At 47.3% G+C, this 17,500-nt stretch overlaps 1 non-coding gene across 1 annotated transcript in view; it reads left to right on the plus strand.

The window, feature by feature from the left end:
- The window catches only part of LOC149548670 (25S ribosomal RNA), a 3,404-nt gene extending 3,115 nt beyond the window's left edge, over positions 1-289 (plus strand). The window contains exon 1 of the ribosomal RNA XR_016354900.1: positions 1-289. This exon is cut by the window's left edge and continues 3,115 nt beyond it. This is a non-coding gene — a ribosomal RNA (25S ribosomal RNA).
- Positions 290-17,500: the final 17,211 nt, after the last annotated feature.

The following is a 17,500-nucleotide window of genomic DNA, read 5'->3' on the forward strand; positions in this document are numbered from 1 at the left end:
TATGACTGAACGCCTCTAAGTCAGAATCCATGCTAGATGCGGTGCATATCTCTCTCTAGCTACATCGTGACCCACAGTAGGGGTGCTCTTGCACTCCCAGGGGCCCGTGTCATTGGCCATCTCCGATCGGCGCACTAGCCTGTTGGAGCAACCTTGGATATTAATTTCAAGCGGTCAGCGAGAAGAATCCTTTGCAGACGACTTAAATAAGCGACGGGGTATTGTAAGTGGCAGAGTGGCCTTGCTGCCATGATCCACTGAGATTCAGCCCTTTGTCGCCTCGATTCATAAAACCTTTTTCGACTTTGAGGTGGGTGGGGTTTGTAGTTTACACAAGGGTGAGAAAATCTCCCAAGTGCCAAATTCCAGGGGGGAGGGGTGGGGTTTGCAAAGTTTTTTCTTGCGATCTCATAACAATCTCTCAGGTGCCAAATTCGCGACGGGTGGGGTTTGCAATTTGTGCGAGTGTGAGAAAATCTTCCAAATGCCAAATTTCAGGTGGGTGGGGTTTGCAATTTCTTGCGAGGGCGGGAAAACTCTCCCAGGTGCCAAATTTTAAGCGGGTGGGGTTTTGTGAAAATATTCGCGAGGGTGAAGAAATCTCCCAAGTGCCGAATTCCCGGCGGGTGGGGTTTTGCAATTTTTGTCGGGGCGGAAAAATCTCCCAAGTGCCACATTTCGGGCGGGTGGGGTTTTGTGAAAATTTCTGCGAGGGCAAAAAAATCTCCCAAGTGCCAAATTCTCGGCGGGTGGTGTTTGCAATTTTTGCGAGGGCGTAAAAATCTCCTAGGTGCCAAATTCTTGGTGGGTGGGGTTTGCAATTTCCGCGAGGGCGTAAACATCTCCCAGGTGCCAAATTCCTGGCGGGTGGGGTTTGCAATTTCCCCCAGGGTGGAAAAAATCTCCCGAGTGCCAAATTTCGAACAGGAGGGAGGGGTTTTGTAGAAATTTTTGCCAGTGCAGAAAAATCTCCCGAGTGCCAAATTTCGGGCAAGTGGGGTTTTGTAAAATTTCCATGAGGGCGAAAAAAATCTCTCGAGTCCCAAATTCTGAGCTGGTGGGGTTTGCAATTTCGGTGAGGGCGAAAAAATCTTCCAAGTCCAAATTTCGGGCGGGCGGGGTTTCGTAATTTCCAAGCGCCAAATTCCGAGCGGGTGGGGTTTGTAAATTCTGCAAGGGCGGAAAAATCTTCCAAGTCCAAATTCTGAGCGGGTGGGGTTTGTAAATTTTTGTGAGAGTAGAAAAATCTTTAGACTGCAAATTCCAGGTGGGTCCCCAGGTTTTGTAATTTTGTCGAGGGCAGACGACTCATGTATGTGATCCAAAATCGGTCAACTTATTTTTTTGGTTAACGCCCAAAGTTTTGAACTCAAATCGAGTTGGCTACCCCGACTCGAATCACCTCCAAATTTTTTGCACAACGCATGTCACTGTGCTTGACTTGATTCTAAGTGCCCCGAGTCATGTACGTGGTCCAAAAGAGGTCAAATTTTTTTTTTTTTGGGTTAATGCCCAAAGTTTTCAACTCAAACTGTGTCGGAAACCCCGACACGAATTGCCCCAACTACCCGAATCCCCATCTCGAATCGCGTTGAGCCTTAACTGCCTCCAATTTTTTGGCACAACTCATGTCACCGTGCTCGACATGATTCTAAGTGTGCCGAGTCATGTGCATGATCCAAAGGCTTTCAACTCTTTTTTTGGGTTAACGCCCAAAGTTTTCAACCCAAATTGTGTCGGCAACCCTGACTCGTATCGCCTTGAGCCTTAATCGCCTCCAGTTTTTTTGTAGGACTCATGTCACCGTGCTCGACTTGGTGCCCTGAGTCATGTACATGATCCAAAAGTGGTTAACTTCTTCCTTCTTTGGTTAACACCCAAAGATTTCAACCCAAATTGTGTCAGCAACCCTGACTCAAATCGCCTCGAGCCTTAATCGCCTGCAATTTTTTTGAACCACTCATGTCACCGTGCTTGACTTGATTCTATGCGCCCCAAGTCATGTACATGATCCAAAAGTGATTAACTCTTTTTTTGGCTAACGGCCAAAGTTTTCAAATCGACTCAGCTACCCCGACTCGAATTGCCTCGAGCCTTAACCACCTCCATTTTTTTTTTCGCTGGACTCATGTAACCGCACTCGCCTTGATTCTGAGTGGCCCGAGTCACTTACGTGACCCAAAACCGGGTAACTTTTTCTTTTTTCTTTTTTTTGTCAAGTCCTAAAGTTTTTAACTCAGATAGAGTCGGATGCCCTGACTCGAGTCGTCTCCAAATTTTTTGCACAACTCATGTCACCGTGCTCGATTTGATTCTAAGTGCACTGAGCCGTGTACGTGATCCAAAAGCAGTTAACTTTTTATTTTTGGTTAACGCCCAAAGTTTTCAACTTGACCCACCTCGAGCCTTAATGGCCTCCAATGTTTTTGCACAACTCATGCCAAAGTTGACTTTTTGCTCGAATCATGTCACCCAGGGCACCTCGATGCTACGTGACCCAAGCCCTGTGTGCGATCCAAAACTGGGTAACATTTTTTTTGAACTCCCAAAATTTCATTCTTTTTTGCCTTATGGGGCCTATCATGATCTCTTTTTATAAATAAAATTCTCAAATCGGATCGTTTCGGCTACCCTACCTCGAATCTAGCTAGCTAGGCATAACTCCTTGAGTCGGCTCAGTAATACGTGAACTGAAACTTGTGCGTGATCCAAAAGTGGGTAACTTGTTTTTTATTTTATTTTGTAATGCCCAAAATTTAGCGCTTTTCGCTGTATAGGGCCTCCCATGATTTTTTTAAAATTTTTTTTTCCCCTCGTCGACCCACTCTGGTGACCCAGTCAGGTCGCCCGAGGCTGGGGCGACGGACTCGGGTGACCCAAGTTGGGTTGACCCTGGTGTGCGATCCTGGCTGGGGACAACAAGTCAATTCTATAAGTATGCTTGCCAATTTTGCTAGCCAGGTCGGCTCACCAGGTCATCTATCCATGTGGTCTTTGCCAAATCAAGAATTGACTCTTTAAGTCTGCTCACAGCTCCTCAAGCTAGCTCACCAAGATGACTTACCATCTCGCCTCACCAGGTCGCCTCTTCTTTAAAACTGCTCACCATGTCGGCTCCCCAAGTTAGCTCACCGAGTTGACTATGTAGGTTGCCTCACCAAGTCGACCCCTTAAGTTCGCTCACCAAGTTAGCTCCCTAAGTCAGCTCACCAAGTTGAATCACCTAGTCATTTTACCACCTTGCCACAGCAAGTGTGCTCGCCAAGTTGCCCCACTGAGTTGCTTCTCTAAGCCCACTCACCATGTCAGCTCACCAAGTCAGTTGTTCAAGTACGTTGCCAAGTCAACTCTTTAAGTTCGCTCACCAAGTTCGCTCACCATGTTGACTCTTTGAGCTCGCTCACCAGGTCGCCTCACCAGGTCAACTCGAGTACATTTCCAAGTTGACCCTTTAAGTTCATTCATCAAGTTACCCCACCAAGTCGACTCTTTAAGTCCTTTCATCAAGTCACCGGAACAACTACTCTCACCAAGTAGACTCTATAAGTCCGTTCATCATGTCACCCCACCAGGTCGGCCCACCAAGTGCTCCCACCAAGTCGACTCTTTAAGTCCATTCATCAGTTCACCCCACCAAGAACTCTCACCAAGTCAACTCTTTAGGTCCGTTCATCAAGTCACCCCACCAAGTCGACCCTTTAAGTCCATTCATCAAGTCGCCCCACCAAGTACTCTCACCAAGTCGACTCTTTAAGTCCTTTCATCAAGTCACCCCACCAAGTCGACTCTTCAAGTTAGTTCATCAAGTCACCAGAACAAGTACTCTAGCCAAGTCGACTCTTTAAGTCCATCCATAAAGTCACCCCACCAGGTCAGCGCACCAAGTACTCCCACCAAGTCGATTCTTTAAGTTTGTTCATCAGTTCACCCTACCAAGTACTCTCACCAAGTGGACTCTTTAAGTTTTCTCATCAAGTCGAGCCACCGAGTACTCTCAGCAAGTCGACTCTTTGAGTCCGTTCATCAAGTCACCCCACCAAGAACTCTAACCAAGTTGATTCTTCAAGTGCGCTCATCAAGTCACCCCACCAACTACTCTCACCAAGTTGACTCTTTAAGTCTATTCATCAAGTCGCCCCACCAAGTACTCTCACCAAGTCAACTCTTTAGGTCCGTTCATAGAGTCACCCCACCAAGTCGACCCTTCAAGTGCGTTCATCAAGTCACCCCACCAAGTTGACTCTTTAAGTTCATTCATCAAGTCACCCCGCCAGGTCAGCCCACAAGTTACTCTCACCAAGTCGACTCTTTAACTTCGTTCATCAAGTGACCCCACCTGGTCGGCCCACCAAGTGGACTCTTTAAGTTTGTTCATGAAGTCACTCTACCAAGTCGGCCCACAAGGTCGACTGTTTAAGTTCATTCATCAAGTGACCCCGCCAGGTCACCCCACCAAGTACTCTCACCAAGTTGACTCTTTAAGTTTGCTCATCAAGTCTCCCCGCCAGGTCGGCCCACCAAGTCCTCTCACTAGGTTGACTCTTTAGGTTTTTTCATCAAGTCACCCCACCAAGTACTCTGACAAAGTCAACTCTCTAAGTTCGTTCATCAAGTCGCTCCGCCAGGTCAGCCCAGCAAGTATTCTCACCAAGTCGACCCTTTAAGTTTGATCATAAAGTCACCCCGCCAGGTCAGCCTACCAAGTATTCTCACAAAGTTGACTCTTTAGGTTCGTCCATCAATTCACCCCGCCAGCTCAGCCCACCAAGTTCTCTCACCAAGTTGACTCTTTAAGTTTGTTCATCAAGTCACCCCGCCAGTTCGGCCCACCAAGAACTCTCACAAAGTTGACTCTCTAAGTTCATCCATCGAGTCACCCTGCCAGGTCAGCCCACAAAGTACTCTCACCAAGTCATCCCACTAGTTCGACCCACCAAGTCAACTCTTTAAGTTCGTTCATCAAGTCACCCGGCCAAGTCGGCCCACCAAGTTGACTCTTTAAGTTCGTTCATCAAGTCATGTGACCAGGTCAGCCCACCGAGTACTCTCACCAAGTCGACTCTTTAAGTCAGTTCATCAAGTCACCTTGCCAGGTTGGCCCACCAAGTACTCTCACCAAGTCGACTCTTTAAGTTTGTTCATGAAGTCACCCTGCTAGGTCAGCCCACCAAGTCGACTCTTTAAGTTCATAAAATGGGTACCCGAGCCATTCTACTTGAGTCATAATTCTCAAATCGGGTAGCTTCCGATATAAAATGGTCGTCGAGCCATTCTAGTCGGTCTCCAAAAATTGATCAATTTACCCCCCTGAATGATGCAATCAAATCGCCTAACCAATGCCAATCTTTGTCTCTGTTGACAACCTGATGAAAAATGGGGTCGTGGATGGCTATTCGGTCACATTTTTCGTTGAATTGGGTTTTAATGTACTTGTGCACTGAATGTACATTTCTGATGTAGAGTAAGCCTTGCACTAATAGCTTATATAGGGGAGGTAGTGTGCTTGAAAAATGGTGGGTGAGCCAGCCTGGCCGAGCCGATCTGGGCGAGCCATGCTGGCCAACCCGATCTGGCCGAGCCATTCTGGCCGATCCATGCTGGCTGAGCCAATCTGGGCAAGCCATTCTGGTCGACCCGATCTGGGCGAGCCATGCTGGCTGACCCGATCTAGGCAATCCATGCTGGGCCAACTCGATCAGCACAACATTGGGAATGGTTCGATAGCGGATGTCATTCCAATGTGTCATCGATATGTCTTAGAACGCGGCCTTTCAAGGGCAAGCTCGCATCTAGCAATTGGATTGTGCGTCATCACAAGTGAATGGGGAGATCTCTCTGTGAATGGCGGCATGGTGATTGCAAGAGAAAATTGACTTAGTAGTCGAAGCATTGGCCTCAGGCCATTGTGACAACCTTGCAATTTCTCTATAATTACAACCTATGTTTTGCGCAGTAGCAGAGTTTGCATGTAAGATTGGCCTTTGTTCTTGACAGTTCCAAGTACTCTCACCAAGTCACCAAGTCACCATGTTGGCCAACCCGATCTGGCTGACCCGATCTGGCCAAGCTGTTCTGGGCGAGCCATGCTGGCCGAGCTAATCTGGGTGATCCATTCTGGCTGACCTGATCTGGGCGAGCCATGCTAGCCGAGCCATTCTGGGCGAGCCATGCTGGTCGACCCGATCTGGCAGAGGTCCAAAAATGGTGTCGTGGATGGCTGTTTGGTCACATTTTTCATTAAATTGGATTTTTAAGGGAGTTGTTCGTGCTATCATAGATTTCTAATACAGAGTGAGCCTCACACTAATAGCTTATATAGGAGAGGTTGTTGCCGTGAGCCTCTCCCATGCCCCTTTCATTGACTCAACATTGGTGTCTAGGCGAATCAGATTGTTGGGTTTTCAAATGGTGTATGCTAATTTTGAATTAATGAAAGGGGCATGAAGCGATCTCAGTGCTTTTCCTCGGCTCTCCTTTAGATCATGTTTTTCGATGATTCAATTTTAGAAAAGGTGAGGCAGCGGTTGCCGATCCATGGCGTGTCTTTTTTGTGGTTTTAAAACTTGATCTAAACGTGATCCCTTCTCTAGCACTTCGACGTTGCTTTTAATAATGGCAATTTGCTATGGGTGCTTGGCGCTCTAAAAATTTGTCATGGTGTACTTATCGTGGCTACATGGGAGCTTTAATATTGAAAGCTCTCAGAAAAAAATGGTGGCCGAGCCATGCTGGCCGACCTAATCTGGCTTAGCCATTTTCGTCAACCCGATCTGGCTCTTCTTTCTCACTCCATCGGCACAAATTTGGGAGTTGTTTGACAGTGGTTGTCATTCCAACGTGTCATTACGGTGATCTGGAGAGCGATGCTAAGGGCAGGAGCTTGCGTCTAGCATTTGGGCATGTTTGTGCAAGCGAGCAGGGGAGCTTCTCTTATCGGAACCTCTCCATGGCCTTTGAATATAGACCCAGTGCCGACGATATCGATAGATCCGAGCCTTGGATTCTAAAATTGTTCAACTAACATTGGTTTTTGTGAGAGATGGGTACGAAAGCACTTCTCAATCAATACGCGGGAGCTCCCTAAGATCGCGTCTGTGCCAACTCTATCGGCAGAACATTGGGAATGGTTTGACAGCAGTTGTCATTCCAATGTGTCATCGAGATGTCTTGGAATGTGGCCTTTCAAGGGTGAGCTCCTGTCTAGCACTTGGATTGTGCGTCGTCACAAGTGAATGGGGAGATCTCTTTGTGAACGGTGGCATTGCGATTGCAAGAGAAAATTGACTTAGTAGTCGGAGCATTGTCCTCGGGCCATTGTGACGGCCTTGCAATTTCTCTATAATTGTAACCTATGTTTGCGCAGTAGCAGAGTTTGCATGTAAGATTGGCCTTTGTTCTTGACAGTTCCAAGTACTCTCACCAAGTCAGTAAGTCACCATGCTGGCCGACCCAATCTCGTTCTGGGCTAGCTCCAAAAATGGTGTCGTGGATGGCTTCTCTTATCGGAACCTCTCCGTGGCCTTTGAATATATAGACCCAGTGCCAATGATATCAATGGATACGAGCCTTGAATTCTAAATTTATTCACAGCTAACATTGGTTTTTGTGAGAGATGGGTATGAAAGCACATCCTGATTGCTACGCGGGAGCTCCCTATGGTCGCCTCTATGCCAACTTGATCGGCACAACATTGGGAATGGTTCGACAGTGGTTGTCATTCCAATGTGTCATCGGGGGATGTCTTGGAAAGTGGTCTTTCTTTCAAGGGCGAGCTCGCGTCTAGCACTTGGATTGTGCATCACGTCACAAGTGAATGTGGAGATCTCTCTGTGAACGGTGGCATGGTGATTGCAAGAGAAAATTGACTGCGTCAGAGCATTGGCCTCGAGCCATTGTGACAGCCTCGCAATTTCTCTTTAATTATAACCTATGTTTGCGCAGTAGTAGAGTTTGCATGTAAGATGGGCCTTGTTCTTGAGAGTTCCAGGAGATGACCTCCAAAACTTTTGGATTGGGCCCCCTTCAAGGTGAAATTCATCCAGTTGATCGGATGAGCTCGATGACCATTTCAGTCCCTTGGCTCCATGAACTCACATCTCCTAACCGATGACAATCTTTTGCTCCTCTGCCGACCTCATAAAAAATTGGGTCGTGAATGGCTGTTTGGTCAAAATTTTCAAGGATTTGGATTTTTAAGGTAGTAGTCAGTGTTTTCGCTATTTTCTAATGTAGAGTGAGCCTCGCACTAATAGCTTATATATTAGAGGTGGTTTCCGTGAGCCTCTCCCATGCCCCTCTCATTGATTCAATGCTGGTGTCAACGCGGATGGATATGTCAGTTTTTGAAATAGTGGACACCGATGTTGAATCAATTAGAGGGGCATGAAGCCCACCCTCGATGTGCTATTCCTCGACTCTCCTTTACATCATGTTTTCTTGTCACTCAGCTGGCACAATTTCGGAAAAAGGTTTGGCAGCGATTGCCAGCCCTCACCACATCTACTTGGTGATTTTAAAACTAGATCTAAAATGGGAGCCCTCATCTAGGACCTCCGTCCGGTGTTGCTCGGGTATTGCATAAATTTATGCCATCGGTTCGAATCCCCCAACAAATTCCTACTCTTGGATCCTCTCTTATATCATCTTCTTTGATCACTCCACCGACGCAACTACGGAAGAGACTTGGCAGTGGTTGCCATTCTACACCGCATCTGTTCTACAATTTCAAAGTTGATCTAATGGCGAGCTCTTGTCTCTAGCCATGAGGTGGTTGCTTGGCACTCTAGAAAATTTTTTTGCATGCCTCTCATAGCTAAAATGGGAGAGGTGGTTGCCCTGAGCCTCTCCCATGCCCCCCTCATTGATTCAACACCACGTTCAGGGCAGATGGATATGTCAAATTTTGAAATGGTGGACACCGACATTGAATCAATTAGAGGGGCATGAAGCCCACCCTCGAGGGTGCTATTCTTGGACTCTCCTTTAGATCATGTTTTCTTGTCACTCAGCTGGCACAATTTCGGAAAAAGGTTTGGCAACGGTTGCCGGTGCTCACCGCCTCTACTTGGTGATTTTAAAACCTGATCTAAAATGTGAGCCCTCGTCTAGCACCTCCATCCGATGTTGCTCGGGTATTGCATAAATTTTTTCCATCAACGCGAATCCCCCAATGAATGCCTATGCTTGGACCCTCTCTTAGATCACCTTCTTCGATCAATTGACCGACGCAATTATAGAAGAGACTTGGCTTTGATAACAAAAGCTCTCAGTGACCCTCCCCAATAGAATCAGTGTTGGTGTTCACGAAAGACACGTTATTCGGATTTGGAATATTGGCACCAGCATCGTTTCTATTGGGAGGGCCATGAAGCCATCCCAATTTTGCTATACGAGGGCTCTCTCCCTAGAGTCATTCTCTACGCAACAACTTCTTTGGCACAAAATTTTTAGAATGGTTCGACAACAGTTGTCATTCCAATGGTCTCCAGTTCTCTCCCTTGTCTCTAGCCATGAGGTGGGTGCTTGGCGCTCTAGCAAAATTTTTTGCATGCCTATCGTGGCTACAATGGGAGAGGTGGTTGCCGTGAGCCTCTCCCGTGCCCCCCTTATTTATTCAATTCTGCTGTCGGGGTGGATGGATATGTCAGATTTTGAAATGGTGGACGGCGATGTTGAATCAATTAGAGGGGCATGAAGCCCACCCTTGAGGGCGCTATTCCTGGACTCTCGTTTAGATCATGTTTTCTTGTCACTCAGCTGGCGCAATTTCAGAAAAAGGTTTGGTAGCGGTTGCCAGCCCTCACTGCGTCTACTTGGTGATTTTAAAACTCAATCTAAAATGGGAGCCCTCATCTAGCACCTCCGTTTGGTGTTGCTCGGGTATTGCATAAATTTATGCCATTGGCATGAATCCCCCAATGAATGCCTACACTTGGACCCTCTCATAGATCACCTTCTTCGATCACTCGACCGACGCAACTATGGAACAGACTTGGCAGCGGTTGCCATTCTACACCGCGTCTGTTTTTTGATTTCAAAGTTGATCTAATGGTGAGCCCTTGTCTCTAGCCATGAGGTGGGTGCTTGGCGCTCTAGTAAAATTTTTTGCGTGCCTATCACTACTACAATGGGAGAGGTGGTTGTTGTGAGCCTCTCCCATGCCCCCCTCATTGATTCAACATCGCTGTCAGGGTGGATGGATATGTCAGATTTTGAAACGGTGGACGCCGACGTTGAATCAATTAGAGGGGCATGAAGCCCACCCTCGTGGGTGCTATACCTAGAATCTCCTTTAGATCATGTTTTCTTGTCACTCGGCTGGGACAATTTTGGAAAAAGTTTTGGCAACAGTTGCCAGCCCTCACCACGTCTACTTGGTGATTTTATAACTCGATCTAAAATGGGAGCCCTCGTCTAGCACCTCCGTCCGGTGTTGCTCATTTATTGCATAAATTTTTGCCATCGGCGCGAATGCCCCAACAAATGCCTATGCTTGGACCCTCTCTTAGATCACCTTCTTTGATCACTCGAACGACGCAATTAAGAAAGAGACTTGGCAGCGGTTGCCATTCTACAGCGCGTCTGTTCTACGATTTTGAAGTTGATCTAATGGCGAGCCCTTGTCTCTAGCCATGAGGTGGGTGCCTGGAACTCTAGAAATTTTTTTTGCATGCCTATTGTGGCTACAATGGGAGAGGTGGTTGCCACGAGCCTCTCCTGTGCCCCCCTCATTGATTCAACGCCGCTATCAGGGCGGATGGATATGTCAGATTTTGAAACTTTGGACGATGATGTTGAATCAATTAGAGGGGCATGAAGCACACCCTCATGGGTGCTATACCTAGACTCTCCTTTAGATCATGTTTTCTTGTCACTCAGCTGGCGCAATTTCAAAAAAAGGTTTGGCAGTGGTTGCCAGCCCTCACCGCGTCTACTTGGTGATTTTATAACTCGATCTAAAATGGGAGCCCACGTCTAGCACCTCCATCCGGTGTTGCTCATTTATTGCATAAATTTTTTCCATCGACGTGAATCCCCCAACGAATGCCTACACTTGGACCCTCTCTTAGATCACCTTCTTTGATCACTCGACCAACGCAATTACGAAAGAGACTTGGCAGCGGTTTCAATTCTACACCACGTCTATTCTTTGATTTCGAAGTTGATCTAATGGTGAGCCCTTGTCTATAGCGACGAGGTGGGTGCTTTGGCACTCTAGCAAAATTTTTTACGTGCCTATCATGGCTACAATGGGAGAGGTGGTTTCCGTGAGCCTCTCTCGTGCCCCCCTCATTGATTCAACGCCGTTGTCAGGGCGGATGGATATGTCAGATTTTGAAATGGTGGACACCGACTTTGAATCAATTAGAGGGGCATGAAGCCCACCCTCGAGGGTGCTATTCCTGGACTCTCCTTTAGATCATGCTTTCTTGTCACTCAGCTGGCGCAATTTCAAAAAATAGTTTGGCAGCGGTTGCCAGCCCTCACCGCGTCTACTCGATGATTTTAAAACTCAATCTGAAATGGCAGCCCTTGTCTAGCACCTCCATCCAGTGTTGCTCGGGTATTGCATAAATTTATGCCATCGGTGCAAATCCCCCAATGAATGCCTATGCTTGGACCCTCTCTTAGATAACCTTCTTTGATCACTCGACCAACCCAATTACAGAAGAGACTTGGCAGCGGTTGCCATTCTACACCGCGTCTGTTCTGCGATTTTGAAGTTGATCTAATGGGGAGCCCTTGTCTCTAGCCATGAGGTGGGTGCTTGGCACTCTAGCAAAATCTTTTACATGGCTATCGTGGCTACAATGGGAGAGGTGGTTGCTGTGAGCCTCTCCCGTGCCCCCCTCATTGATTTAATGCCACTGTCAAGGTGGATGGACATGTCAAATTTTGAAATGGTGGATGCCGACGTTGAATCAATTAGAGGGGCATGAAGCCCACCCTCAAGGGTGCTATTCCTGGACTCTCCTTTAGATCATGTTTTCTTGTCACTCATCTAGCACAATTTTGGAAAAAGGTTTGGCAGCGGTTGCCAGCCCTCACCGCGTCTACTTGGTGATTTTAAAACTTGATCTAAAATGGGAGCCCTCATCTAGCACCTCCATCCAGTGTTGCTCGTGTGTTGCATAAATTTTTGCCACCGACACAAATCCTCGAACGAATGCCTATGCTTGGACCCTCTCTTAGATCAGCTTCTTCAATCACTCTACGGACGCAATTATGGAAGAGGCTTGGTAGCGGTTGCCATTCTACACCGCGTCTGTTCTGCGATTTCGAAGTTGATCTAATGGTGAGCCCTTGTCTCTAGCCATGAGCTGGGTGCTTGGCACTCTAGAAAATTTTTTTGCGTGCTTATCGCAGCTACAATGGGAGAGGTTGTTGCCACGAGCCTCTCCCATGCCCCCCTCATTGATTCAATGCCGCTGTCAGGGCGGATGGATATGTCATATTTTGAAATGGTGGACGCCGACGTTGAATCAATTAGAGGAGCATGAAGCCCACCCTCGAGGGTGCTATTCCTGGAATCTCCTTTAGATCATGTTTTCTTGTCACTCAGCTGGCGCAATTTCAAAGAAAGGTTTGGCAGTGCTTCCCAGCCCTCTCTGCGTCTACTTGGTGATTTTAAAACTTGATCTAAAATGGGAGCCCTCGTCTAGCACCTCTGTCTGGTGTTGCTCAGGTGTTGCATAAATTTATGCCATCAGCGCGAATCCCCCAATGAATGCCTATTCTTGGACCCTCTCTTAGATCACCATCTTCGATCACTCGACCAACGTAATTATAGAAGAGACTTGGTAGCGGTTACCATTCTACACCGCGTCTGTTCTGTGATTTCGAAGTTGATCTAATGGCGAGCCGTTCTCTATAGCCATGAGGTGGGTTCTTGTTTCTCTAGCAAAATTTTTTACGTGCCTATCTAGGCTACAATGGGAGAGGTGGTTTCCGTGAGCCTCTCCTGTGCCCCCTTCATTGATTCAACGCCGCTATTAGGGCGGATGGATATGTTAGATTTTGAAATGGTGGACGCTGACGTTGAATCAATTAGAGGGGCATGAAGCCCACCCTCGAGGGTGCTATTCTTGGACTCTCCTTTAGATCATGTTTTCTTGTCACTCAACTGGCGCAATTTTGGAAAAAGGTCTGGCAGTGGTTGCCAGCCCTCACTGCGTGTACTTGGTGATTTTAAAACTCGATCTTAAAATGGGAGCCCTCGTCTAGCACCTCCGTCCGCTGCTGATCGAGTATTGCATAAATTTATGCCATCAGTGCGAATCCCCTAACAAATTCCTATGCTTGGACCCTCTCTTAGATCACCTTGTTCAATCACTCGATCGACGCAATTACGGATGAGACTTGGCAGTGGTTGCCATTCTACATCGCATCTGTTCTGCGATTTCAAAGTTGATCTAATGGCGAGCCCTTGTCTATAGCCATGAGGTGGGTGCTTGGTGCTCTAGCAAAATTTTTTGCATGCCTATCATGGCTACAATGGGAGAGGTGGTTTGCTATGAGCCTCTCCCGTGCCCCCCTCATATTGGTTTAACGCCGCTATCAGGGCGGATGGATATGTCAGATTTTGAAATAGTGGACGCCGACGTTGAATCAATTAGAGGGGCATGAAGCCCACCCTTGTGGGTGCTATACTTGGACTCTCCTTTAGATAATGTTTTCTTGTCACTCAGCTGGCACAATTTTGGAAAAAGGTTTGGCAGCGGTTGCCAGCCCTCACCGCATCTACTTGGTGATTTTAAAACTTGATCTAAAACATGAGCCCTCGTGTAGCACCTCCATCCGATGTTGCTTGGGTGTTGCATAAATTTATGCCATCGGTGGGAATCCCCCAACGAATGCCTATGCTTGGACCCTCTCTTAGATCACCTTCTTCGATCACTCGACCGATGCAATTACGGAAGAGGCTTGGTAGTGGTTGCCATTCTACACCGCGTCTGTTCTGCGATTTCAAAGTTGATCTGATGGTGAGCCCTTGTCTATAGCCATGAGGTGGGTGCTTTGGCACTGTAGAATTTTTTTTTGCATGCCTATCACAGCTACAATGGGAGAGGTGGTTGTCGCGAGCCTCTCCCGTGCCCGACTCATTGATTCAACACCACTGTTAGGGCAGATGGATATGTCAAATTTTGAAACGGTGGACGCCGACGTTGAATCAATTAGAGGGGCATGAAGCCCACCCTCGAGGGTGCTATTCTTGGACTCTCCTTTAGATCATGTTTTCTTGTCACTTAGCTAGCACAATTTTGGAAAAAGGTTTGGTAGCGGTTGCCAGCCCTCACAGCGTCTTCTTGGTGATTTTAAAACTCGATCTAAAATGGGAGCCCTCATCTAGCGCCTCCATTCGGTGTTGCTCGGGTATTGCATAAATTAATGCCATTAGCACGAATCCCCGAATGAATGCCTACACTTGGACCCTCTCTTAGATAACCTTCTTCAATCACTCGGCCGACACAATTACAGAAGAGACTTCGCAGCGGTTGCCATTATACACCGCGTCTGTTCTGTGATTTTGAATTTGATCTAATGGCGAGCCCTTGTCTCTAGCCATGAGGTGGGTGGGTGCTTGGCGCTCTAGCAAAATTTTTTGCATGCCTATCGCAGCTACAATGGGAGGCTTTGATAAAAAAAGCTCTTAGCAACCCTCCCCAATAGAATCAGTGCTGGTGTTTGAGAAAGACACATTATTCAGATTTCGAACATTGGCACCAGCATCGTTTCTATATTGGAAGGGCCGTGAAGCCATCCCGATTTTGCTATGCGAGTGCTCTCTCCCCAGAGTCATTCTCTTTGCAACAACTTCTTTGGCACAAAATTTTTTGAATGGTTCAGCAGCGGTTGTCATTCCAATGGTGCCATTGTGGTGGTTTCCTGGGCAGCAATCTAAAGGGTGAGCCGTCATCTAGTAGTTGGGCTGTGCATCACGAGTGACAAGGGAGCCTTTGTTATCAGAAGCTCCCCGTTGCCATTTGATCAGAAGAGCCATTGCTCGTGTGGGCAAGGAAAAATGCAGCCTCAGATTCCAAATGAAATCAGCGACATCAGATCTATATATAAGAGCGGAATGAAGGAGCAGCCCGTTTGCTATGCGCCTCTCCCCAAAGTTGCTCCTCTTTCTCACTCCATTGCCACAATTTCAGGAGTTGTTCGACAGTGGTTCTCATTCCAATGTGTGTCATTGCGGTGATCTGGAGAGCGATGCTAAGGGTGGGAGCTTGTATCTAGAATTTGGGATGTTTGTGCGAGCGAGTAGGGGGGGCTTCTCTTCTCGGAACCTCTCCGTGGCCTTTGTATATAGACCCAGTGTCAACAATATCGATGGATGCGAGCCCTTGGATTCCAAATTTATTCATAGCTAACATTGGTATTTGTGAGAGATGGGTACAAAAGCACATCTTGATTGCTACGCAGGAGCTCCCCAAGGTTGCCTCTGTGCCAAATCGATTGGCACAACATTGGGAATGGTTTGACAGTGGTTGTTGTTCCAATGTCTCATTGGGGGATGCCTTGGAAAGTGGCCTTTCAAGGGCGAGCTCCTGTCTAGCACTTGGATTGTACGTCACGTCACAAGTGAATGGGGAGATCTCTTTGTGAACGGCAGCATGGTGATTGCAAGAGAAAATTGACTTAGTCGGAGCATTGGCCTCGGGCCATTGTGACAGCCTTGCAGTTTCTCTTTAATTGGAACCTATGTTTACGCAGTAGCAGAGTTTGCATGTAAGATGGGCCTTGTTCTTGAGAGTTCCAGGAGATGACCTCTAGAACTTTTGGATTGGGCCCCTTCAAGGTGAAATTCATCCAGTTGATCGGATGAAGCTCGATGTGCTTGTATCTATTCTGAGACAGTAATGATGGTCATTAATCTGTGGCAGTGAGTATATATCCCATTCGATAATATCGCAGTGGTGGAGCTGGTGGGAAGTACTTGTCGCTTTGTTTTGTTGGATATACCCTATATGTAGGTGTCTGCATGGCTTGCAACACACTGCACATTTGGTGTTCGATTCTAAGATGCGCTTGTTGCTGAGTGTGTATGGAGTTGTATCTTTTAGCCAAGGGCTCTGTCTCATTGACACGTTCTATCATTGCATTTTTATCTTGCCTGGACAGCAAGACGGAAAGAGATGGTTGCACGGGTGCATTGCTCGACGTCCCTAATTTCATCAAGGGTCCACTCTCCACCCTATGTTTTTGCCAATTGGTAGAGCCTTGGGATTGAGAGGGGGGCCGGCGAAAGGTTTGGTTGCCACATAATTTATTCGCTAGTGCATTCTCGGTGTGTGCTTGCCTCTTCACTGTCTCATCCTACAGAAGTGCATGGCACTGTCGTGATAGCCTTTGTGGTCCAAGCTAGTAGAAGCATAGAGTATTACCGATAATTTTTTTTGGATGCGGAAACTCTCCATGCCATGTCCTGCCCTGTGTGATCTGAACGACTGCGGCTCATGGGTTCTACGGGAGATACTCTTCTTCAGCCCCCCCTAAAGAGAGTGTTCGGTGTTTGCATTGTGTGGACAAAAACTGCAAGGTGTTTCATCTCTCTTTAGATGCAAAATTCTGGGAGGGCTTGTCGAATTATGGCCGTTTGTACGAGCTACACCAAAAAGTGTGTAGGGGGCATATGCCTAGGAAATGGATGTCTCTGAGTGTCCTTACTCAGTTGCGTGCATGGTGTACATCTTTGTATTACGACTCTTCTGTGAGCATTTGTGATTCGAGCATTTTGGGGGAACGGGTTTCGTACGAGATGTTCTTCTTAGGCTCCTACGAACCAGAGTGGTCATCTTTGCAATGCTCTGACAAGTGTAGGCCCAACGTGTCTGTCTAGGGGAAGAAATTTCATGAATGCTTTTTGCCGAGATGTGGGTGCTCGCGGGTGGTTCCCTTATGGTGCAGTTCTTTGGTATGTGCATGTGCATGAGATTGAAGCTTGGCTGACAATGCTAGTGTGAGAGTGTTCACCCGTAGGAACTTTTTTGTACCTACGCTGGCAGATCACGTATCACGGGGAATGGTTAGCGAGGCTATGCTGGGAAAGGAGATATTTTCCAGAGGTTAGACATGTTCGTGTATGCGGCCGCGTTCTCATCACCTATAAATGTGCGAAGGGGGTGTTATACATGATGCCCTTGAGCAGCCTTATAATTGAGGTGGTCGCGTGCACAATGATGCCCCCGACAATCACATAACCAGCCATGTTTTGGACTCGCACAACCCTTCACCCTTCAGCACGGTGGTCTCCATTGGCACTTCGACAACAAGCTCTTCATCATGGGAAAATGTTTGTTGTGATCGAGAAGGATTTTGTCTGTGTGGGTGCACCTCAATAGGCGTGTAGGAGGCATATGCCTGGGAAATAGATGTCTCTGAGTGGCCTTACAATTGAGGTGGCTACGTGTGCGGTGCATCTCGTACAGACTCGAGGCTTCTTTCCGAGTAGTGGCAACAATGAGTTCGAGGGTAAAGGGTTCTGTACGAGATGTTC

This window comes from Cupressus sempervirens, chromosome 7, assembly GCF_028749045.1.
Source record: "Cupressus sempervirens isolate cs-2001-9-10 chromosome 7, ASM2874904v1, whole genome shotgun sequence".
Taxonomy (NCBI): domain Eukaryota; kingdom Viridiplantae; phylum Streptophyta; class Pinopsida; order Cupressales; family Cupressaceae; genus Cupressus; species Cupressus sempervirens.